Source organism: Bison bison, unplaced genomic scaffold (genome assembly GCF_000754665.1).
Source record: "Bison bison bison isolate TAMUID 2011002044 unplaced genomic scaffold, Bison_UMD1.0 scf7180017863885, whole genome shotgun sequence".
In the NCBI taxonomy this organism is placed as follows: domain Eukaryota; kingdom Metazoa; phylum Chordata; class Mammalia; order Artiodactyla; family Bovidae; genus Bison; species Bison bison.
Genome location: NW_011494457.1, coordinates 341,633 through 367,790, shown reverse-complemented (window position 1 = coordinate 367,790; position 26,158 = coordinate 341,633). Strand labels below are relative to the sequence as shown.

The following is a 26,158-nucleotide window of genomic DNA, read 5'->3' as shown; positions in this document are numbered from 1 at the left end:
TTAAGGGAAGAAGTGAGGAGGAAAAATAAGGAGAGACAGGGCCCCTTCTAGGGAAAACAATTTTAGTCCTGAATTCTCAACTGTGCATTCCGGTGATGGCTTCTACTGAGCGCTGGGTGACAGACACGCTGAGTTAGATCCAGGTTGGGGCCAGGCAAGGGGCGGCAGCTTCTGCCTCAATCTTTCTGCTCTCCCTTTCCCACTCCAATCATGATAAATATATTTATACTCACTTGATTATGTCAGCCAGACAATGCTCCCCTAATTGGCAGTGATCAGGTTCCAGAATTGCTCAGGTGAACCCGCTGTCTCTATCAGGCAAATTGAGAAGGGGCCGCTAATGGCGTCCTCATTAACAGTTTCCAGTGGAATAAAAAGCAATCCCCCGACTCATGCATGGTAGTGAATTTTCCTAACAGCTCCTAAAACCAGCCCTTGAGGAACTCAGGCTTTTATGAACCTGCCCAGCATAGAATGCTTTTATAAATCTTCCCCACCCCCGGCTCAAGTGCACAGAAAAAAAACCCCATAGCCACTTCCTTCTGCTCTTTTGTTCTTTTACACTTTTTCTCTTTTCTTTTAGAGGGCTTATGGAGCTAACTGTCATTTTTGGTTCTTGGTTCTTTGCAAATTTCAGAGACATCTGGCACGCACTTTACTGCATTTGCCAGCTCTGGTGTTTGTAGATACGTACACGGTCTCTGCTGCGTGTGCCTGTGAACATGCCACGTGTATAACTTACCAGTGCATAATTTGGAGCTTGAGTGTGTTGGTATATACTGACACGTAAGTGTGAATACCACAGTACTGATCATAAGTAACTGCTCAATAAATATTTGTTACATGAATGCACTAAGGCAAATGCTATTCATTCATTCATCAGACACTTGAATGCTTCTTGGGTGCCAGGCACTGAGCTAGAAGCTGGGTGTTTGGTGATGCATACGAAGTCCCTGCCCTCAGGGAGCTCACAGTTGAAGGGCGGGAGGCAGGCACAGGAACAGGCAATTATAAGACACCTAAGAGACACAGAGATAGAGTCTTGTATAGGGCAGCACAGAGCTCCAGGGAGAGAGAACTTAGCCCACCTATGGGAGGAGCTGAGGCTGGGTGTTTGTGGGGGTGTCTCCTGAAGGTGGTAAGGGTTCTGGACAAAGAAGACAGCACAATCCGTGGCAAGACACAAGAAACAACAGGATGTGAGTAGAGAACCAGAAGCCAGAGGATGCTGCAGGAAATCATGGAGGCAGGGGGTTGGCAGGAATGAAGAGGGGGCTCAGGCAGGGACTGGATCTCGGGGGAGGATACTGGGGGGAGTCAAGGAAAGTAGCTTCCACTGTCTCAGTTAGGGCCCTGATTTTTCTGGATTCTGTCAGAATGTGTATACGCACACCTCAAAAAAGAATTTGGACCAGCTGCAGAAGCTTTGCTGGAGTGTAGTCAGGAGCTCTGGTCATGCCCTTAGCCTGACATTGACGAGCTGGGTGAACCTGACCAAGGGCTGGCCTCTGGATGGGTACACCAAGGGGGTGGACTCTGAGGGCTCTAAGAACCCTCCCAGCTTTTATTCTCTAAGTTACCTAGATTTTCTGAGGTTTGCAGATAGACCAAACCTGGCTCTGGTCCATTTACACATCGTGGGGCACGAAAGGAATGAGACCTCTTCCGAGCAGCATTCAGGATCACAGAATCACTCACCATCTTTCAGTATGGAGTCAGCTAGAGTGCAGTTTTGTAGAATCACTAAGAAGTGCTGCGTGATGGAGATGCCCTATTGTCTTCAGCCTGGGTCACAGTCTCATTATCGCAATTCTGAAGACCCCCAGTTAAATTTATAGCACAGATCTCTGTTTGATTTAATTTCTGTGAAGCATTGCTTAGCTCACATCCTTTCTGCTCAAAAGTTCTCAAGGATTCCACTTTACTTCGAGAATCAAGCCCCCGGATCTTAGAGTGGCATTCAAGACCACCTCTGATCTTGCCCCCTACCTTAGCTGCTACAACCTGCACCTCTGCCAGCTGGAACTCCTAGCAAAGGCATCCAGGAGTGTTCCTAGCACTCTTCTCTATCTCAGTGCAGCCTCCCCACTAAAGGTCCAACTCAAATTCAAGTCCGTCTCCTCTGGGAACGCTGTCTGATGACCCCTGTCCTTTCCTGAACCCCGTGGAGCGCTCACTGACCATGTAGTTCATTAGTAACTATTCAATTTGCCCTGTGGTTCTGGTCTTCTTGCCCTTGGCTAACTTGTGAGCCCCAGGGGATAGGAACCATGCCTCATTCCTCCTTGCAGGGTGTGGACCTGGCATAGTATCCAGTTCATGGAAAGTTTTTTTGCTGATGATGGGTTTTCTACATTGCAGCCTCTATGAGACTATTGAATAAAATCCATCAGAAGTGTGCTTACTATTACTGTTATCATAGTGATGTTGAAGTTTTTTTTAAAATATTTATTTATTTAATAAACTGTGCCAGGTCTTAGCTGTAGCATGTGGGATCTGGTTCCCTGACTAGGGATTGAAACTGGGACCCCCTGCAATGGAAGCACCTAGTCCCAGCCACTGAACCGCCAGGGAAGTCCCTGTTTTTCCTTCTTCTCGGGAAAAATGGAACCTTGGAGAGAATGGTTTGGTGCAACTGTGCTGGAGTAATGAGAACGTGAAACATATCTCCCACGTTTCATAAACAGTATTTCACATGCGCTATTTGGGAGCTTAAAGTTCATCCAGGAATGAGTTATTTCACAGATCAGAAGGAGCATATGTGTAGTCCACCAGGGGCAATAAGCTCTCTGCTAAATTTAAAGGGGAAAACAATTGAACGCTTCATCCTGAAAGTAGAAAGGTTTTGACATCACCTGATCAGAGAGGAACATGAGGGACCTATTTAATTTCTGGCCCCCACTGTTCAGGTTTTCTTGTACATGTTCCATTGAACAGCACATGGGAATTTTCACAAAAAAGGAACTGGCATGAAATCAATAAGGAAAATCACCGTTTCCTTACTGATCCAACAGCATTTAAGGAAGCTGAGCTCTGCCAATTTGTAGCTGGGCAGTTTTTTAACTGTGCAGAATTTGAAACTGGGCAGTTAAAACCACCATCTAAGCTGGCAGCTGTGATTTTCCCAGAAGCAGAGCTTCAGGAAGAAAAATATCTTTTAAACGTCAGTTCCATTTTTGCAAAATTGGATCTGTTCATGAAAAATTGCTGTAAGTCCAGGGTTTTTTTCTTTTCTTTCCTCATTAGTAAAGGATATGATGATTTCTTTTTTGCCCACATGGAAATGCATTCATTTACTCAACAAATAAATATTTACCGAGCACCTACCATTAGCCAAACACTGTTTTAGGTGCTGGGGAGGCGGATGTGGACAGAAGAGGCAAAGTCTTTGATCTTTGGAGCTTGTCCTCTAGTGAGGAGGGGGGTGGAGAGACTGATAATAACCAAGTAAATGAATAAGTAGATATCTAAGTAGTTATCAGGCACAGATAACTGAAACAATGCTAATATCTTATTGTACCTAGAAAATCAATTTCCGGAAAATTAAACATTAAGACTCCCACATCAGTATTATCTTAGCTCATGTAAGTAACATATATTAAGGGGTCTTTTGAAAAGAATAACTAATAGGGAATATACGCATATTACTTTTTGCATATGACATTGTCATTCCCTGCTGACCTTTAACAAGTCTTCGAGGAGCATTTCTAGAAGGATTTGTGCCACTTGCGTTTGCTCCGTTTGGGCACAGTATGGCCCTGTGGCCCGCATAGTGGTCCACCCTGGAAACCTCTACGTCCTTCCGAGCGCCTCTCTCTTCTCCTCCTATTCCCCAAAACTGGCACCCCTCTCTACTGGGTCTTTATTTATTTTTAATTTATTTTTTAATTGGAGTATGGGGATGACAGAGGATGAGATGGTTGGATGGCATCACTGACTTGACGGACATGAATTGACGGACATGAGTTTGAGCAAACTCAGGGAGTTGGTGATAGTCAGGGAAGCCTGGGGTGCTGCAGTCCATGGGGTTGCAGAGAGTCGGACATGACTGAGTGCCTGAACTGAACTGAGCAAGATGATTAAAGAATGGAATTCATCAATGATAACATGGATAACTAAAACTGGCCATGAGCTTAGGATGAAGGGGGTACCATTTTATGACAAACAAACCTGAAACCTCAAGAAGTTAGGCTGTCTCACTGAGATCCCTATGTATGGATTGCTACAGCTTTTTCATAAAAACTGAAAACACAGTGCATGGATGGGGAAGCCTGGGGTACTGCAGTCCATGGGGTCGCTAAGAGTCGGACACAGACGAGCAACTGAACTGAACTGAATACTAAAAAAAAAAAAAGGCTCAAAAGTCACCTTCTCTGTGCAGCCTTGCTAGATCTACCAAAGTGCTAATTGTCTGACTCTTTGTGACCCCATGGACTGTTGCCCACAGACTCCTCTGTCCATGGGATTTTCCAGGCAAGAATACTGGAGTGGGTTGCCATTTCCTACTTCAGGGGATCTTCCCAACCCAGAGGTCGAACCTGTGTCTCCTGCGTTGCAGACAAATTTTTTACCATCCGAGCCACCAGGGCAGTGCTGAGTTCTTCCTCCCTTTTGCTCCGAGGTTATCCTGGCACCTTTTGACTTCAAGTACAGCATCAGATGAAAGATCTTGGCCATGCTTTGTTTACTTCTGTGTCTTCTCTTCCAAACTATAAGCTCCTCTAAGCAGGGTGTGTTTTATTTGTAATCTTAGAGAATAGCACAGTACCTGGCACATAGTAGCCCCTCAACAAATATTAATATTTGATGAATGAATGGATGGCTTATCATCTTGTCTGGTTTGGCTTCTCCTAAACTATGCATTTGAGAATTCCATGACTATTGCAATATGACATAATAAAAGCAACTGACAAATATGGTAAAGAACTTCACTTTGAGCATATTAACACTAATTTTAAACACTTGAGCTAATGGACTGAAGCTGATAAGGGGTTCCAAAGCCAAATTATTCTAGACAATATTTCTGCATGTACTAAATTCAGAGATTGTTGAGAAGTTCAAATAAATGATTAACACATGTAAAACAGAACAATTAAGTAATCTGGATCATTTACTGCAGAAAAGGAGCTTGAAGACACTTAATAATGGTTTTTAATGAAAGGAAAGATTGTATTCCAAGGATGACTAAACACCTTCATTCTGCACATACATAAAAAAAGGAGAAATAAGAAATTAAGTGCTACAAAGATGAAAGTTATGGGAATTTCCCGGCAGTCCAGTCGTTCGGAATTCACACTTCCACTGCCGGAGGCCTGGGTTTGAACCCTGGTCGGGGAACTAAGATCCTGCAAGCTGCGTGGTGTGGCCAAAAAATAAAAAAAGATTAAACTTAAAAATAAAAGAGAATTCAAGAGTTTCCTATTGGGATGTGTGAACCCATTTCAAGTTACTGTTACAAAAAACTCCCTTGTCTTGAGAGCTTGCATTGCTCTCAATGCTTCACCATTTATAATTTCATCTAACCTTTTTAACAAACCCAGTGGGTTAGTTTAGTTACATTATTCCCATTTTACAGGTGAGAAAGTAGAGGCATGGGGTGGATAAGTAACTACCCTGGGTTGCACAGCTGGAAGACGTGTGTGTGCTCAGTCGCTCACTTGTGTCCAACTCTTTGTGGCCCCATGAACTGCAGACCATAGACCAACTGTAGGCTCTTTTGTCCATGGGGATTCTCCAAGCAAGAATACCAGAATGGGTTGCCATGCCCTCCTCCAGGGGATCTTCCCAACCCAGGGATCGAACCCAAGTCTCTTTTGTCTCCTGCATTGGCAGGTGGGTTCTTTACCACTAGTGTGCTGTGCTGTGCTTAGTCACTCGGTCGTGTCTGACTCTTTGCAACCCCATGCATTGCAGCCCACCAGTCTCCTCTGTCCATGGGGATTCTCCAGGCAAGAATACTGGAGTGGGTTGCCATACCCTCCTCCAGGGGATTTTCCCAACCCAGGGATTGAGTCCAGGTCTCCCACATTGCAAGCAGATTCCTTACCATCTGAGCCACCAGGGAAGCCCACCTACTCTGCTTACTGCCGGCTTGAGGCTGAAATCCATCTGAGGATGGATGCCTAAAGCCAAGCTCACTAAGTTAATGGGACCAGTTTAAATTTAAACAAAATCGTAATTGTCCATCCTTGCCAAGGCAATTAACTGTCCTGTGGGCTGGATTACACCAATGTGTGTGTGTGTGTGTGTGTGTGTGTGTGTGTGTGTATGTGTAAATTAGAATATCCAAAAAATAAATCCAATAACAAAAAAAATAAAATTTTTCTGTTCTTCATTCTGGTGAACTGGTCTACCAGACCTTGTCTTCCTGATGAGAAAGTGGTTTTGTTTTGGGGAGTCGACGTACATGGTTTAAGGATCTACATGTGTGCACGTATTTATCAGACCTGACATAAGTCGAATCAAATTTAGATATCATGGTTTTACTTTCAGAGTGATGGAATTTATTCTTGGGGCTGAAAAGCCAGCATCTTCCTCCTGCTACTTTTTCCCAAGGCAACCTTGTTCAGCAGGCCTGGGGGACAGAAGCGATGGGGTTACCGGCAGCACAGAGCAGGGGCCGCTGGTTGAGCAACCCTGCCGTCTGTGCAGGAGAGAGTCAGCACTCATCTGACCTGCCGAGCTCTCCAGCCCTGAGCTACTCTGGGGCTGCAGGAGCCTGGAGGCTGGCTGAGGAGAAGCCAGTGCCCGCAGAAGCCCTGTGAAAAGGGTGTGAATGAGTCACTAGATTTTTCAGGTTGACTGAGATGACTTCTGTTGATTTTCTTCGAATTTAGATGTGTTATCAGTGTTCACACGTTGGGCATAACGGGAAGATGAGTGCACATTTTCTTGATAGAGCCCGACAGTCGGCAGCGTTGTGATAAGATTTGGGGTAAGATGTGACTCTGCAAGAAAGCTCTGGTCAGCGCGTGTGGCATGCGTCCCCATGTGCCCCGGGGCCTCGAGGGGTGTTCTGAGCTGGGAGGAAACCCAGGGTGACAGGCATGAGTGTTTTGTGTCATTGTGCACAGGTCGGTCTGTGTTGCTATTTACCATTTTAGGGCATCAGAAGTCACTGCTAATTTGTCCCACTGTAATTTCATGGTCTGGGAAAAGCACTTGCTTCCTAACCTCGGGTTTCCACAATAACCAGAACAATGGTTGGTCAAAGGTTTGCGTGATAGAAGCACACTTAACCTCTTCTGGCCTTAGTTTCCTCATCTTTAAAAAGGATATAACCATGTACCTATCTTGGGTAGGGTTAAACAGACTAAAAAGTCAAAGGCTAAGAGTGGTTCCTGGTATTTAGTTTGCACCAAAATCACTGCAGATGGTGACTGCAGCCATGAAATTAAAAGACGCTTATTCCTTGGAAGGAAAGTTATGACCAACCTAGATGGCATATTAAAAAGCAGAGACATTACTTTGCCAACAAAGGTCCGTCTAGTCAAGGCTATGGTTTTTCCAGTGGTCATGTATGGATGTGAGAATTGGACTGTGAAGAAAGCTGAGCGCCAAAGAATTGATGCTTTTGAACTGTGGTGTTGGAGAAGACTCTTGAGAGTCCCTTGGACTGCAAGGAGATCCAACCAGTCCATTCTAAAGGAGATCAGCCCTGGGTGTTCATTGGAAGGACTAATGCTGAAGCTGAAATGCCAATACTTTGGCCACCTCATGCGAAGAGTTGACTCATTGGAAAATACCCTGATGCTGGAAGGGATTGGGGGCAGGAGGAGAAGGGGACGACAGAGGATGAGATGGTTGGATGGCATCACTGACTCGATGGACATGAGTTTGGGGTGAACCCCGGGAGTTGGTGATGGACAGGGAGGCCTGGAGTGCTGTGATTCATGGGGTCGCAAAGAGTTGGACATGACTGAGCGACTGAACTGAACTGAACTGAAGTTTATATGTATATTAATGCATGCACTTTGTTCATACAACTTTATATTTGACAGAGAGTCACTCCACTGCTTGCACAAAATAGATTTTTGGTAAATATTTGTTAGTGAAATACATATGCAGTAACCTGTTCTGACTGATCAGTAATCTGTTATTCAGGGACAGATTGGCAAAATTGGATATTAAGATTTTTATCTCTCATAAAGAAATATATATACATATATAAGCAGAGAGTTCTGCAATCAAACATGTCTGCAGAGAAGCAGGGAGATAGGTAGTTTTGCATGAAGATCATAAAGGAAATGGCCTGAAGAACTGAGCTGAGGAATATCACTTGAAGAACAAGTAGCAGCGTCCATGACTCAACCCAATCAACAGAATTCCCTAAGGCAGTAAAAACAAAGAAACAATCCTCCCCAAATCACTTTAAAACTACAAAATATATGTTACTTTTGAGTCTAAAAAATAAATGAATATGAGAAATGGGAGTCAAATCCCTGACCTATATTTACTTTCTACTGATTTTCTAATAATGACAGCTTCAACTTGAATCATTTCATTTAAAAAATAGAATGAGCACTATAATGTTTTAGAAGCTGATACAGTATGACAAGAGTCCCTTAATGTTAGGCTGAATCATATGAAACTGCCACTTCTTTTGGTAAAAAAAAAAACTGTCAGACATTGTCAGTTTTGAATGGTGCAGTCTAATATATTAATACTTAAGCTAATTGACACTAAACCAAAATTCTTATATTACCTTACCCTTTATTGCTTTTAACTAAGACTATAAAACTAAATTGGCCAATTCCCTCCCTCTTAGTCTCTTAAAATTTGTGCACAGTAGGTACTAAACAAATGCCTTGTTAATTGAGTAGTGCTTTCCATCTTCTGTCAAAAATTAGGCCAAAATTTTGCTACCCTACCTAACGCTGAGACTACCCTAAAATATAATTAACGCAGTGTTAGCTTCATTTCATGTTTCATGATTTAGATAAATCCTCTCTGTTCCTTGTTGGGGCAGCACTGGGAAGATAATTAATACATTATTAATACGTTGCAGAGGCAAACAAGGCTTGGCTTGCACACACAGCCACGACAAGAATAGATTCAGGTCAGAAATATTGTTGCTAGTAAAGAAAAATGTTATTATAATAATGAGAAATTATTGTTTATGTGACACATCACTGCATATTGACACATTATAGACTTATAAATGAAGCAGATGGTAGAATCAGGCAGGCTTGTCCCATCACTTAGGGTCTGACTTGGGCGTCCAAAGTGCCCTGCGATGAACTAGAAATGATCACCTTGGGGATCCTAGGATTGAAGAGCCTCATTATTACTCATATAAGGTTTTATAACAGTTGGGATGGGTCCCAAACTTAGGAGCATTTACTGAAATAACTGAGCAGGCAACATGAAATGGTTTTCAATTCAGAAAGCAAAGAGCTCCTTCTACAGTGGAAGAGACAGGAGAGCTCAAGAAGGAATGTGGATTACCTGTGAGTTATTGCACCTCCCTGGGCCTCAGTTTCCTCATATATGTTAATTACCTCCCAGAGGACAGTCATTCTCTGTAACATCTGTCATTGCATGGGATTATATCCTCAAATGCTATGTATTTCTTTGTTGGAGGGAGGTGGTGGGGAAGCAAGAGCTCTGAAATGTCTTATTTTGGTTTTGGTTGACCCAGTGCTGTGAGAGCAGCCACGTTGCATAAGCGGAGTTCTGAGAAAACAGAGTTGCTTTCATTTTTCAAACAGAAGAACCACAATCCTCCCTATGTTTGGATCCTTCTACAAATTAAATATATGGGTAAGAGACAGCCCACGAAATCAGCAATTTTAACCTTTCCCTCAATGCTGTGGATTTTTCTTAGAGATTTTTTGGAGCACAGAGTAGGCACAGTTCTGCTCTATTAGTGAGATCCCAGCCCAAGGTGACATGCTCCTACAATAATGTCTTCACGCTAATTACCTTGTAGAATGGTTAGGGCAAGAAAGTTCCAAACATACTTGAGGTAATAACCAGTCACATACCCAGAAGGTCAACAGTTCAATCAAAGAGAGAAAAAAAATTAGCATATCTTAAGAAATAGTTCAAGTGGTTTTGTACAAGAACTCTCATTTAAGTCTACAAGAATACTTAAAATACTGATAAGCTAGGTAATTCTATATTTCCCTTTTTAACTCATTGAAAGCCTCCGACTTCAAGGTGCAGTCTCAGAACAAGAAGCATCTGGCAGGTGAAGGGAGAAAGTGTGTAGTTAGGGAAATTGGCTGGAGTTTTAAGTGAGGGGTCTGTGCCAGGGCTGTAGCTCATAAAGCTGGGGGGAGGGCAGTGCACTGGGCTGCTGATGAAAGAACAGAGGCAATGCTGAAGAGCTGGCATCAGATGAGGGCTCTGGGCCAATCTTCTATTATAGTAACAACACAGCTTTAATCCGTGATAACAATAAATCCCTCAAGCAACTGTACATTAAATCACTATAAACAAAATTACAATCTGCGCTCATCAATGCAGTTTCATAAAAGGTTTGATCTTTCCCCCAAATTTCCATTTTTCTCTGATTTCTAATGAACACAAAAGAGCAACAGCTGGAAACCATATCCATTGCTGTCTGTTTGAAATGACTGGAGTTATCTTTTGTTTTGAAGGGCACAGTATTTTCACTTATTTTAAAAATATTTATTGAGCACCTAATGTGTACTTGGCAATAGTAACATGGGTAATCATTTTAGAGATGATTCCTAAAAAAGACTTTCTGCTCTGCCAAAGGTAAAGTGTTAAAATAATAGAACAGCCCAAGGATTTTTTAAAATGTGCTAAAGGGTAGTACTTTTCATTCTCCAAGAGCCCCACACTTTGCACACCGAGTTCCTTTCAATTACGGGTGCAATGCAAGGTGGAATTGTGTAGAATACAGTCCATGGGCTATTGATCTGAATGGGTACCGTATTCAGTAGATAAAATATAGCTAAGCTGGGATGCGAAGGATGGCTTTTCTCATTTAAACTACAGGAAAACATTGTGGCTGAAAATCAAGTTAGAATGAAAATAAGTTATTCAATTCAGTAACTTTTAAATAGGATGGGGTCTTTTATATTCATTTAAAAACATGAACTATGCAAATGAAAAGTATGAAAAAGAGTAAGAAACCTCCATGTACCCTCCACTCACAGGGTTTTTTTTATGTCTATTTAATAGACTTTGTTTCATTGCAGAGGGTCCTACAGTTAGTTGCTCAAGTGAGGACATTTTTGTATCTGGGACCAGCCTCCAGGGATAAAGCTTTTTTGTAGGACATTTTTGGCCCGTGGAATTCTCTGCTTTATCCTCTAGCCACTTTACTTTGAGCTGTTGGGGAGGGGTGGGCCTGACAAACGCTAGGATGGCTGTGTTCTTCAGCAAGTCACAGGGAGATGGACACCCACATACATAATTTAAGGCTGACATAAGTGTATGGATGTGAGAGTTGGACTGTGAAGAAAGCTGAGCACCGAAGAATTGATGCTTTGAACTGTGGTGTTGGAGAAGACTCTTGAGAGTCCCTTGGACTGCAAGGAGATCCAACCAGTCCATTCTGAAGGAGATCAGCCCTGGGATTTCTTTGCAAGGAATGATGCTAAAGCTGAAACTCCAGTACTTTGGCCACCTCATGTGAAGAGCTGACTCATTGAAAAAGGCTCTGATGCTGGGAGGGATTGGGGGCAGGAGGAGAAGGGGACGACAGAGGATGAGATGGCCGGATGGCATCACTGACTCGATGGACGTGAAACTGAGTGAACTCCGGGAGTTGGTGATGGACAGGGAGGCCTGGTGTGCTGTGATTCATGGGGTTGCAAAGAGTCAGACATGACTGAGCAACTGAACTGAACTGGAGTGCTGGGGACAAAGAGATGAATTCTGTCTGGGGAAGAACTGGGGAGAGAGACCGGGTTTGGGTCTCACCTTTGAAGGTTGGCTGGCATTTCGAAAGGTGACTATGGGGGGTGGGGATACTCAGGTAAGAGTGAAGGCCTAGTTCCAGAATGGTGAACAGACACAGTCCTTGGACCAGAGTGTGTGTTCTCAATGGGATGGGTGTGCTTTGACTGTAAAAAATGTTAAAGACTTCTAGCTTACTGATGGAAGGGTTCAATGCCCCAAATTCTCTAATTTTCTTTTCCAACTGGGTTACCAAGTCTTACTGAACTTTTATATATCATCCAGCTGCTTTTGAAACCCTAAAGTCATATAATCCAGTAATAATTTACTTTCAGAGAGCATGTTACAGTTTACAAGTGGCTTTTTTAATACACATTATTACATTTGATCCATATAACAGCCCTGTGACACCACAGACTCATCTCCAGAAGCTATTTCCTTTTGAAAATAACTACTGGTTATAGAAGCTACTAGCTATAGAAATCAGACAGATTTCCACTGGGAGCTTTATTGTGCTAGAAGCACAAGCCAAGATAAAGTCAGCAATTTGGGAGAGATGAAAGGAGGGTCCTAAAACAGACAGAGATTGAGAATCCCAGGAGGATGGTAAGATAGCAGTTGCGGAAATGGAGAGAGACACAGAAGAGGCAAGAGTGCAACAGGAAGTACAGGATGGAGTGAGGGGTGGGGTCCGGTACTGGGTGGGCGGTGGTCCCTGGCGCTGCGGTGAGCAGCCAGCCAGCCCATGGCCAATACTCGTTCACCCTTGTTCACCAAGCGTTGGCTTGCGTGTATATCGAATGGTGCCATGAGAAACACAATTCAAAAATCTAAGATGGTGGCTTTTAGAACATGGATATTTAATAATATATAAAAACATGGATAAAAATATTGAACATGGATATAGAGTGACAAATTTTTTATAACATTTTTCTCACTTTACACATCTGCATGTTCTCTCATTCTATAGCATTCCCATATATCGTGACTTTGATAAACTGTTTTTCAGTGCACACACTGAAATGGTGCACTTTTGCAACTACTTAATAGAAGCTAAAGCAACCAATGGACTGTGATTGTAATCTAGCTGGAATAAATCTTACTGACGTAGGATGTATCAACATATCCATTTAGCTTGCTGCAAATCAGTTTACTTTTCTACTTAGAGACATGATGTAAAATGAAATTAATCCAGTTGCAACAAGGCAAGTGCATTCAGTTGAATAAATCCCTTTATGTGGAAAGGAACTTTGTTTTGCAGCTTATTTGAAAGAAAATCCACGTGGCAGTATAATGCCTTCCCTGGAACTGAACAAATGCATTTATCCCAGCTTTATTTACAGTTAAAGTCACATCAGACCTATTTTATATGATAGTGCACTCTATTGTCCTTAGGTGAAGGTCACAGAGAAAGCATTTGCAGGACAACTAAAGTTTTACAATGGAACTTGGCCTAAGGACTGTTGTTCCAAGGCTGGACTATGAACTCGGCAAAGACGGACACCTCCTTGGAGAGAAAAGAGACAGATAAAAACCAACAAAACCATGTATATCCTTTTCTATTCTGTCTCCTTTGCCTCCACTGTCAAAAGGGCAGTCCACACATACAGTGTATATTTAATAAATACATTTTGGTGGTGTCTATCACAAACAGGCAGCACTTGGAGAGGGTCCAGAGAATAACAAAGGGATTAAGAGGTTGGGTAGAGACTCTCAGGGTGACACGCTAATGAAATTGAGGGAAATTGAGCTAAAGAGCTTGGAGAAGGGAAGGCTGGTTTTGGCAGCTGCGAAGGTAAGTTGGTCTTGTTTACCATTGCCGAATGTTAGAAAGCACAGCATATGAAGGGTAGGATGAAAGAAAGTCAACTTACGTCTGGTAAGGAGGTACAAGATTAGGAATGCAGAAGCAGTTTTGACTTAGATGGTTTATAAGGCATCAACACAGGTCCTTAATAAATGTTTCTTAGGGGGACTTCCCTGGTGGTCCAGTAGTTAAGAATCCAGCTTGCAATGCAGGGACATGGGTTCAGTCCCTGGTCAGGGACCTAAGATCCCACGTGCCGCAGAGCAACTAAGCCCACCTGCTGTAAGTATTGAGCTCATGTGCCACAACTAGAGAGTCCGTGGCCAAAACGAAAGATCTCGCATGATGCCACAAAGATCCTGAGTGCCACAACTAAGACCCATCACAGCCAAATAAAAAATTTTTTTAAAGCAATCTTTCTTTGAAAATGTTACAGTTGAAGAGTAGGCCACCTTTCTGAAATGAGTTAGGTGCTGTGCAGTAGGGAAATGACTCAGAGGATCTCTCAAGTTCTAGCCAGTTCTTATCCTATGAATTTTCAGCAGCCAATGCCAGGAGCCGACTTGCTTCTTGTCCACCTTACTCCATAGCTGGAAGCCCTTGACCTCTTCCTGCAAGTCAGCCACACTGTACTCTCAGCCCTAAGGCTCTTCATGGTTGGAAGGGATTTAAAAAGCTCACTCTAGCTAAGAGCTCAGCTAACTGTCATCAGGTCATCCCCTGCTGCTAGGCTGGCTCTGAGGTGTCCAGTTCTAACAAGTGGGGTTCTGCCTTGCACCTAAGTCTGTCTCTTACTGGATTTACCAGAAATCCACCCAAGTCTTCCTATGATAACACCGGAAATCCTTTCTTGCTTTCCAGGTCTAATGTGATTTTGGGATCACATAACGTATCCAGTCTGGGACTGAAGCTTTGTTTCAGCAATACCACCCCCCACCCCCAGCTCAGACTTGATGTCCAGTCTCTGAACCGCAACCCTGCTATCTAGGCAGTCTGTGCACAGAGCATTGGCAACAAGCTCTCTGAGATCTCTCCTCTCATCTGTGCCTGGATTCTCTGCTCGCCGGCCCCCCCACCCCCAGGCTCCCAGCGTCATAACTCAGGCCACTACCAGTCCCCTTGCTCTTCTCCTATCAGGTGATGACACGCCACATGGCTTCATTTTCCTGCATCCTGCTGTGAACCGTTGCACACATGAGTCCCTCTCTACAAACCACATACCTCTGCTATGGGCCTTCCCAATCTCGTTGCTATTGACATGTACGGTTGGTTCCGTCTTTATGGTGGGGGGTATTCTGTGCATTATAGGGTCCAAAACTAGTATTGCTGGCTTCTAGTCACCAGATGCCAGAGGCAGCCCCTCTCCTCCACCCCCAAATTGTGACAAACAAAAATGTCTCCAGGCATTGCCAAATGTCTCTGATGGGAAGGGTGTTTCAAAATTGCCCTTCATAAGGACTTCCCTGGCGGTCAGGTGGTTCAAACTCTGTGCTTCCACTGCAGGGAAAAATGAGTTCAATCCCTGGTTGGGGAACTGAGATCCCGTATGCCACATGGCATGGCAAAAACAAAAGAAGAATGAAAATTACCCCCTTTTGAGAATTCTTGCTTTACAAGAACCCAGAAAGGCAAGAGCATTTTAAAGTCAGTTATAGATACTTTGAGGAAAAGTCGGAATGTTTAAATCTGGTAAACATTTAACAGCTCTGCTCTGCTGCTGTTGCCGTTGCTAAGTCACTTCAGTCGTGTCCAACTCTGTGCGACCCCATAGACGGCAGCCCACCAGGCTCCCCCGTCCCTGGGATTCTCCAGGCAAGAACACTGGAGTGGGTTGCCACTTCCTTCTCCAATGCATGAAAGTGAAAAGTGAAAGTGAAGTCACTCAGTCGTGTCCGAGACTCCATGGTCTGCACCCTACCAGGCTCCTCCATGCATGGGATTTTTCAGGCATAAGTACTGGAGTGGGTTGCCGTTGCCTTCTCCGAACTCTGCTCTAAGCTAGTTAAAAAGAGTTTCCCAGGTGGTTCAGTGGTAAAGAACCTGCCTGCCAATGCAGGAGACTGGGGTTCAATCCCTGGGTCAGGAAGATCCCCTGGAGGAGCAAATGGCAACCTACTCTAGTATTCTTACCTGGGAAATCCCATGGACAGAGGAATCTGGTGGGCTAAAGTCCACGGGGTCACAAAAGAATCAGATATGACTAAGCGACTACTAACAACACAAAACTAGTAATAAACACCAAATAGAATTTTGTTAAGGTTTGTTTAACAACATAAGGGGTAAAGTGAGATGAAATCCCTTCACTCTAGGTCAGTGTTCCTGAGATCTTATTGTGCAGGAGAATCACAAAAGGACTTTTTAAAACGTTCATATCTTGATTTAGCAAGTTTCAGGCAGGATCTGATACTCAGTCCTAACAGGTTCCCAGGTGGTATCAATACCACGGGTTCCCAGACCTTCCATTGAGCAGCAAGGCCCTAGAACAAAATCACTCGTGAGAGGTAGGGGAGGGGCTATTTGAATCGTAATAGTTACAAGGTCATGAGAGCAAGATTACAATTTGTATTAGAAGAACAGTCTAGAAAAATGTGACTGTTTCTTGCGCTTTTCGTAAAGAATAAAACAGCTCTCAGAGATGCGTTTTGAAATGTGACATTTCTATTCGCTTGAAATTATAAATATTATACAAGCTACCTGCAAAAACTGGTGAGCTGCTATATTAGTTTCGCAGAACTTGGAAAGGTTTCCAAAACCCTGATGCAAATCTGAACTTCAAGGTTTTCATAGTCCTTGTTTTAGGGAGGAAGAGGCTAGGGGTGCGGAGGCCTAGGGAAGGGGATGGAGAAAGGAGGATCATTTTAAATGGGGCCTTGCAAAGAAACAGATTCGTGAACCTGCCTCAAATGACAAATTATTCCGTGCTGAAATTATACTGACACCACATGAAGTTAATGCAACCTTGAATCAGATAACTCAGTTATGGCTATAAACCAGTTGCAAAAAATGAGTGCTATTTACTGTAATGTATAGCGATCAGGGTAATCAAATCTCCTGAAAGCTGCCGAAAGCCTGATATAAAAATTTCCTCTTCTTGTATATTACTGCCTCTGAATAACTCTGACTTGGAGCTTTGCAGACATCTGACTCACTGCTGCAGATCCTCAGTAAGGAAAGGCCCGTTCATATTTGTTCCTAGTTTACAGTTAGAAAGATTTAGGCTCACTAGTTTGTCTAAACATGTAGATAATAAAGTCCTGACCCTTATGAGATCTCTTCAGGCCAGTGTTGAGACTAGCTCTGCCCTTATGCCAGCAGATAAGTATTCACCTTGGGGAAGGAGAACTAACACTCTAGCTCTGAAATATCAATATATTGATGGGTTGTTATCATTTGGATCAAGTGTAATAGAGTTAAATATCTCTACATTTAAAATTCTGTGCCTAGGGTTTTCTTTCTTTTCTTTAAAAAAAAAAAACAACCAATAATGTAAGTACAGAATAAGGACGAACTGGCTTCATAGTAGAGCATGGGAACTCATGGGTATGAGTTGACCACAGTTTCAGAATGAGTCAGCATACTAACTGAGTGCCAAAAAGACTAATGCAAATCTTGGGCCATATTAATAGAAGTATAGGGTATAGATCAAGGGAGGTTACTATTCCATGGTATTCTGCACTGGTCAGACCACTCCTGGAGAGCCCTGTCCCATTCTGAGCACCATGATTTAAGAGATGCCTCACATCATAGTCCATCAGAGGTAAACACTTAAAATGATGAGAGCATGTAAAACCACATCACAAGAGGAATAGCTGAAAGAACAAAGGATATTTATGCTTGAAAAAGAAGATGTTAAGGGGACATGACGAGAAGTAAAAAAGAACAGGTTATCTGAGAAGAGTCTGAGGTAGAGTTTCCAGCAGCAGAAGTTTAATTTCTTTCTGGATCCCAAGAGCCTTCTTGACTCTTTGTCTTTTGCACGGTAAACAGGTCTTCATCAAAGAAGACTCTGTTCCTCCTACAATGTCCTTGAAGTGCGAAGAGCTTATGTCCCTTTGCCAAGCCATCTTCCTCTGCCTGCAGAACCACCTCCTTCAGGAAGCCCTCCCTCCAAAGCCCCACCTGAGTCCTCTTCCTCAGGAGGTGGCACTGTGGAAGCATTTGCTTTCACTCGTCCTAGATCCCCTAATAGCTTGTTAGCTCTTTAGAGGAAAGGGCCCCATTTTCTTTTTGTTTGGATTACCCTAAATGTTCTCAGTACATCTGGGTCCTTGAATTAGGGACTGAGGGCATATCTGTTGACGGCAGCCAAAAGATGAATTAAAGTAACCAGACAAGGTGATATTTTTTTTATAGTGCCTACATGACAAAGCATTACAGTATGTTCTCTTGATGATAACAACACGTAATTGACCCTTTGCTTTATGAAATAATATGAGCTGACAAAGTTGGCCAGTATAGTAAATCTTACTTTTCCCTACATCTTGCATTTCAAAATAAAAGTTGTGTGTCCAGGGGACTTCCCTGATGGTCCAGTGGCTAAGACTCCATGCTCCCAGTGCAGGGGGCCTGGGTTCAATCCCTGGTCACAGAACTAGATCCCACATATCACAACTAGAGATCCCATACTCCACAGTGGAGACAAAAAATCCAGGTGCAGCCAAAAAAAAAAAAAAAAGTTCTGTGTCGATGCCACTATTTAAGAGCCCCATCTTCCTTGTGTCAGGTCTTAGGAATTACTCTCCAGCTGGGAGATTCTTCGATTTCACACGTCTCCTTCTTTGTTTACTTGGATATTTGCAGGGTACCGAGGGTAGCAAAGAGTCAGACACAACCGGGCACACAAGTACATGTATACCGGTGTCAAGTCACAACATCACATAGCTTCTGGTTTATAAAATGAATGAGTTGTCTATTTAACAACATTGATCTCAGACAGAGAAATTCCACAAATGAGTTTAAATGAGAAAGCACCCTGGTAGCATTTTTAAAAAAGAGAGGTTGCACATTTATATTATACCAAAGATAAAAACATCTTTGAGGGTAACGATGCACAGCTCTTCTCAAGTCTCCTGTGTAGTGGCTTAAAGAACAGAGGCATGGATGGGGCACTCTGAGTCACCCACGAAGCTGAGAATAGAATGCAGAACACAGAAGCCAAGTTCATGCTCTGCCACTCGTGTCACTGGACAGTATTACCTCCCACAGTCCAATGACCTGACATGGGACAGAGCAAATTATACACTTCTCGGCAAGAAGCTAATACAATTCCACTTTCCAGCCTGACGTTCAGGTAGAAAATGCAGTGAGCAAAAGGACAGGGCCCCCGATTTTTTATCATTGGCTGTTAATCACAAATAGAGACTGACACCTTTCCGGCTGCTGGGGTAGCCAGTCTGTCTGTGCTAATAGCTCTTGGCTCAGATGCTTCAGAAGACCAAGAGCAGGGTGGTTCCTGTGATGCGTAGAAGAACTTTGATTCTGAGTTACCACCGTTTGACAACTGATATTACAAAAGCCTGGTTTACTGACATCCAAAGCATGAGAATTTTCTGCTTGTTTTATCTTCCTGGAGAAGTCCAAAATAAAACTGGGGCTGTGTCATGGGTTTTGTATATCCATGCACTGTGGACACTTTTTAGAAATCTGAAACAAAGGCTAACACACAAATTTGTCCTAATTATACTGACTTAAAGATTCTTCAACCATCTCCCAAAAGAAAGGGTTTGGTCACATCCTTTCTCATCTCAGGGCATCTGTGTTCAGTGCTGCTAGCTCTCTCTCAACTCCAATTTCCAAGCACATTTCAGAGACGTTAAAGGAAATAACTGTTAGTGATGAAAAATCAGGTGGAAGATGTGCGTCCTTCAAGAGAAATAACCTTTTTAGAAGGATAAGTTCTATCAGCCCCAAATAAGTCCATCAGCATTCTTTATTTCCATATCATATCCTGAACTACCCAAGAGGGATCATAAAATACCATGGTACGTCTGTCTGATGCAGAGCACAGGGTTGGAGCAAAATTGTTGCGAGACTGCCAGCCCTGCAGGAAAAGGAGGCAACCAGCGGCACGACACACAAGTAGCCCACAAAAGCAGGATCCATGCTGCTAGTTTCTAACAGGATTTGGACATTAGAAAGGAACCCATCTGAACCGGATGCCAGCTCTTATGACCTACAGGGAAGGGTGAAAGTTCTTGCCATCTGTCACTGAAAAGGTCATTTTTCTCTGCTCTCAGACTGCAGGAGGATGAGATAGTTTGCAACAGAGAACGGAAGGGGCTTCAGAGAACATGTGGTCTAACCTCTCACTCAACAGAGAAGGAAACTGAGGCCCAGAGAGGTTATAGTGTCACGTTCAAGGTCACGCAGGTAATTTCCAATAAAGCCAGAATTCAGATTTCCAGAACCCGCGTCAAGAGTTTCTTGATGCTGTGCCCAGACCAGTGTGGGAGAAGGAACCCTGGCTACAATTTCACAGCCTTGGTACTATGTCTTGGTAGACGTTAGCAAAATTACCTTGAGCAACTCACTTAAACTTGCGAGCTTTGCCCTTCCCACTCTGCAACATGAGAGGCAAAATATGTGGTCTGCCTGCCTCACAGATCATAGGCAGATCAAACGAGATAATGTGTGAAAATGCTTTTTAAAACTTTATAAGGCTCAGGTAAAAAAAAAAAAAAAAAGGTAAGGTTAAAAAAAAAAGAATTCCATATAAAGCATGTTTTTCCTTCTGAAGATATATGGATGGACACTGTTGGCGGTGGTGGAGGGGGAGGCAGGGAGTGTCCATGAGCCACTGAATATTCTGTGTAAAGGTGTGTGTGAATGATGCTAGGCATATTTTTTTCCACCCCTGGTGCTTCTATAGCTTTCATCAGCTTCCTAAATGTGTCTCTGAAACTCCCCTGTTCCTTTAGCCTCACCACCACCAGTAAGAACCTCTGTGCTGTGGATATCAACATGTTTATGATCAATGTAAAAGGTTGATATATTGTATTAAAATATGACAATTTTCTTAGATTTAATGTGTAGTTGGGATCTCCTTGCTAGCTTTACAATTCAATAATCCACATTTTTAGAATACAAATCTGTTCGGGAGAGGGGAATTAATCTGACCTCACGCTTTGCTCCCTAAACTACTAAAAGTCTATAACTTATAAAATGAAGATGAAAATTCAAATGATAAATCAACCAGGTTTTTTTTTTTTCCTACTAGTGTACTTCCTTAGTAGAATGTCCTAGGTATTTTAAGATTTTTCTTTAAAATCATATTTAGCAAGAGAACTATCTACTTATTATTTACTGAGTTCCTACAGAGTTTCCAGCAGTGTGTTTCCAGTATTTTCCCATAAAGCACCAGACAATAGACACAAATCGTAAACCATTTGTAGGCTGCCACATTAAGCCTGTGGTTCTGGAAGGCTGAGAGGTGTGGAGAAAAACAAATGAAAAAGTATTATTCTTGACCAGTTGATCAATTAGCCTGCTTTTCATTAAAAACATAAAAAGGCAGGACCAATTTAGCAATGCTTGTGTTGGAAATGTGTAAAAACATTAATGTTGGATTTTTTTTCTCATTTATTTTTAGTTCTCTTTAGAAAATCATACTTGAGAGCTTTCTGTAGCCGCAATAGAAGGAGTGAATAAGACAGCACTGGAATCCTTTTTTAATGCTAATGAAGGGGTAGGGACCAATGCCTGGTTTGTGAGGCCTTTTCTGCGTGCAGTTATGTATTTCCAAAGACACAGACTGACTTATGGAATGTCTGAGTGACCGAGATAACCAACCAGAGAAGTTACCTACTATCAAGACTCATCCATCATCCCATAAAGAAATCCAATGTGGTCTTTTATAAATCTGACAATGGCTATACTCTTGTGTTTTAGTGGTAAAATTTTACACAGTACAGTAATGTAAAAAACGAGAGGCATTTTCTCCCCTTGACTGTATCAAAATGTCATCTTCTGCCCCAAGACTCTGAGGTCTCATAACTCCCTTCTTGTATTATTCCTTTCAGTTTTTCCCCTTCCTCTTCCTTTATACTGAATAGTTCTACATTTTCCAGTCTTAACATTATCTCTTTCTCTTAGACTTTCTTATACAGAGCCTGAAACTATAGAATTGCAATAAGTATACTCATCTATGCTTACTAGAGTGCTATTATCAGATGAACAAAACCTAAAATATATTTTGGTAGCAAGAGTCTCAGGTTTTGAATAACTCAAAAGAACTTAAAACTTGGGCGGTGATAGGATGCCAGGGTGGGGGCAGGCTGTAGCTGCTTTTCGTTCAGTTCCATTTCTGTTCCTTCTCATTCCATGTGTCAGAAGCCTTTGGAGAGAATGCTCTGGAATCAGACCACCTGGGTTCAAATCAAGGCTCTACCATATACTAGTTAAGTGACCTTGTGCAAGTGACCTAAACTCTCTGCACCCCAGTTTCCTCACTTACAAAAGAAGGGTAATATTAGCCCTTGCTTCATTGCGCCCTTAGGAGAAGCAAAATGAGTTAACACTGGTACAGTGCTCTTGGCAAATAGCAATAACAGATACTGTTTCAGAAACTTTATGTGTATAAATTACTTAATCTTCAAAACAGTATGATAAGATAGCTACCATTATCACTCTCATTTTATAGCTAAAGAACCTAAGACATAGAAAGACTAAGTATCTTGTCCCAATTGGCCTAGTTAGTAACTGAAGGATTGGCTCTCAAACCTAGACCTACAGCAAGCTCTCAGTAAGTGTTACTTATTACTATCATCATCATCATGGTTGTTATTACCTGAACTTAACAAAACACTCAAATATCTGCTGTGGCTGCTGATAACAATGAATGTGTATGTCTAATCCTTCTTCAAAGTATACGGAAAATGTATATGACCCCCAAACAAATAGTTGATTTAGGAAAGGATTATCACCTAAAGCCATTAAGTGAGGTTTGTTGGGAAACAGGATATCATCACAAAGCCTAAGCATTATCTTGCCAGACTACTTGTTAATTGCAAAAGGATCCCTGAACTGAGATCACTACCTTGAGCCCCGATCAAACTGAGTGTCACAAATAGAGGGACAATCTGGAACTAAGTGTCTCCTGTTGAGATACAATATGGAGCACCTTGTAAAATGCGTTCAATTGAAATGTAATCAATGCTTTATTTCTAATTTGGAGTTTATGGGAAATATTGAGGATAGAGGAACAAATTAAATGACACCGCTAGGCAAAAACAAATTAGAACATTCAACAAGACAACACCTAACCTTTTCAAAAACACTAACGTTGAATAACAGACATGAAGCCTTCATGTAAAAAAATATTTTTTTCTTTAAAAAAAATTAGATCTTAGTTTTTTTTAAGGTATGGAAGACATTTGGGGGACAAATGGTTAAGGTTAGATATGGTCTAGATACTAGATATTAATGAATCACTGTTCATCTTCTTAGGTATAATGATGGCATTGCAGTTATGTAGGAGAATGTTCTTATTCTTTGATGTGTACCGAATTATCTAGGGGTGAAGTATCATTTTGTCTGTAACTTACAAGTAGTTAGAAAGAGATACATATAGGTGGAACAAATATGTCAAAAAGTTAGCAGCTGTTGAATCTAGGAGGTGAGTATGGAATTATTCACTGTACAAATATTTCAACTTTTCTTTATGTTTAGACATTCTCTTCACTTTGTTCATAAGACGTAGGTCTTATATCTTCTTTGGAGGGCAGTTTAAGACTTTAATCTTCACGTACTTAGTAATAATTTCTTTTAATTACAAAATGTTTGCTGTGAATGGATTTATTTTTTTAATCTGTCTTCTAAAAATTACTTACTGAATATCCCATTGGTTCATTGGTTCATTGAAACCTAATGTAATATTAACATTGTTGAAGAGAACTCAGTGCCTAGAACAAGGCCTGACACATAGTAAATGTACAATGTGTTAATAAACATTCATTTGTTAAATGAGGCTACATTTTCCAAAGAAACTGTAAAGAGGTCAAAAAAAGATGCACGCACAGGAGGCTGTGTTGTTCCTTTGTAGATCAAGACATGCTGAGTTACGTACTTGAGGTGGACAAATAGGAGGGCCAGTCAGTCTCGTCCTTTGATTCAAATAACTTAGGCCATAAAGATTCTTCACCAAGTTTTGAGTTTCATGACTGCACAAAAATGAAGCCTCTGTTCCTCAGACTAATCAAGTATCAACTATAACTTGTTTAAGAAATCCCAATGGAATCACCCACAATAACACATGTTTAAATGCGTGCGTGCTCAGTCACTTCAGTCGTGTCCGACTCTCTGCGATCCCATGGACCGTGGCCTGCCAGGCTCCTCTGTCCATGGGATTCTCCAGGCAAGAATACTGGAGTGGTTGTAGACTTTTCCTGAGTGAGGAAAAGAAGCAAGCTCTGTTTCAGGCACGAGCCCTGCAAATCACCAAAATCTACAGGTGTTATTCTCTGAGAATCAATAAACATGTGGGAAGTAGGCTCATTTTCAGCCCCTCCAGAAGGCAAAGACATAAAAGAGACGGCTTCAGGCAGTAAGTCAGATATATTTTGTATAAAAGGTGGGAAGAAAATGATCAAGATTCAAAGAAATCATTAATACTGATATCACCTTGTGTTTTCACAGCACCTTTTTCCTAAGCCATTTCATATCTATGTTAACTCATTTATTCTTACAATATCCCTAAGAAATAGATGTAGAACAATTGAAATTTTTAAAAAAGATAGAAGATTTTCATTAGGGCCTAAGATATGAAAGATATTCAAAAGGATATTATATTAGCAATAGAGATAGTTCTTCATTTTGAACAAATCGATCACCTCCTTCCCCTATGCTTCAGTAAAGTCATTAAAAAAAAATAAAATCTATTATAATGGGAGAATCAGATTACAGTTTACTATATGGGAGACATTCTAAGTTCAATCTAAAAATATAGTTTTATTCAATGATATAGGACTGTCTCCCTTTACCCAAAAAACCACTCCCAGTTCTCCAAAAGGGTACAAATCAAATTTTTTAAAATTTGAAATTTAAATACAGTTAGATGGTTCTCAATTTTATTGGTGCTCCTTATTTAATAATGAATCCTTTTGTAAAGAGGATCATTTTAAAATTATTTTATAAAAGCGAAGTTTTATAAACAATACTGGGTTGTTAAAGCAGAATACACTTATACTCAGTCCTTTCTGAAACTAAAATAAGAAAAAAAGAAGAGAAAAGAAAAGAGGACCCACTGAAAAACTAATAAATCTATGATAAATGCAGTTGTAGGTAATGAAACATTTTTCAACTTCAGGTTTCCCACCCTCAGATGACAGAACATGAGCAAATGTAATCTTTTCTATTGGAGTTTTAGATCCTAAACATTTTTCCCTTCTCTTAATTCATCTGGGGTTGTATACTTTCAGTAATGTACAGATGAAGTTACATATACTTTATTAACAAGATCTAATTCCAGATATGTAAGCATGATATTTTTAAATTGGATTAATCTTTGGTGGGTATATTCAATCCTCAGGTTCAAAGAGTAGGGTGTCAAAGAGTTGTGTTCAGATTTTATGCCTGAACTGAAGATGGTCTTAGGGACACAGTGTTAACTGTTAATAAAGGGATAAATATAGACAACACTCTCTCAAATCTCATTTCAAAGTAAAGTTTTCTTTTTGTAAAGGAACTCAATCTGGGGTTCTTTATAAAGGCAACATATAGGCAACATAAACACTAACAGAAATAAAAATGCAAGCCCCAGGAACAAATCCTGACCATGCAGTACTTGTGTTCATTCATTGCTACTCTGCCCTCCACCTCCCACACCCACGCCAGTTCGGAACAAATGCTGACACTGGTGAAGGGGAATTCCACCCTTGTACTCCCAGGTCCAGAGTCTTTCCCTGAGATGGCTCAGAAGCCAATTAGTGGAGTCTTCTTGGATAACGTTGGCTGAAAGGAGCAAGTCTTCTAGTTCATTCACTGGAAGTTGAATCCTACCACTACAAACACTGTTACAGAAAAAGATTTAGAGACCTTAGCTGATGAGCTGAAAATTAAAACCAATATTTACAGAGCCCAGGGGATTCATTTTAATTAGATTGACTCCAAGAGAACATTCTGCAAATAGTAAAAATCTGAGACCTCTAGAGCGTGTAGACTGATGTTGCATAAAGACATACCTTTCAGAAGAGAAGAGGTTGAGTCTATGGCTTTGCACCGAATGGTCAGAATCCTCTCTTGCAAGAAGGAAGCTGAATTCCGACGTCAAAATGACTGCATTTCAGAGTCCGGATCCACCTTGGGCTGTCGTCCACATAGCGCACTAAACCAGGGCACAGGCTCGCAGTTCCATTGAGTGCCTCCTCCTCCCCAACTTCTTACTCCCTCCTCCAAACTACCCCCAGTCAGCCCAGCAGTCTGTATGCAAACCACACAGGAACTAGCAGATATGGGGCTTCAGAGAGTTGGGCGTGAGCCTTA

At 41.8% G+C, this 26,158-nt stretch overlaps 1 protein-coding gene across 3 annotated transcripts in view; it reads right to left on the bottom strand.

The window, feature by feature from the left end:
• GRAP2 (GRB2-related adaptor protein 2) overlaps window positions 1-26,158 on the bottom strand; it is a 67,860-nt gene extending 41,702 nt beyond the window's left edge. The window contains exon 1 of one of the 3 annotated variants that reach the window (XM_010833741.1): window positions 25,858-26,158. The gene's annotated coding sequence lies outside the window, so the exon portion shown is untranslated. The remainder of the gene's footprint in view (window positions 1-25,857) is intronic. The other 2 variants (XM_010833739.1, XM_010833740.1) reach the window with 2 other exon arrangements.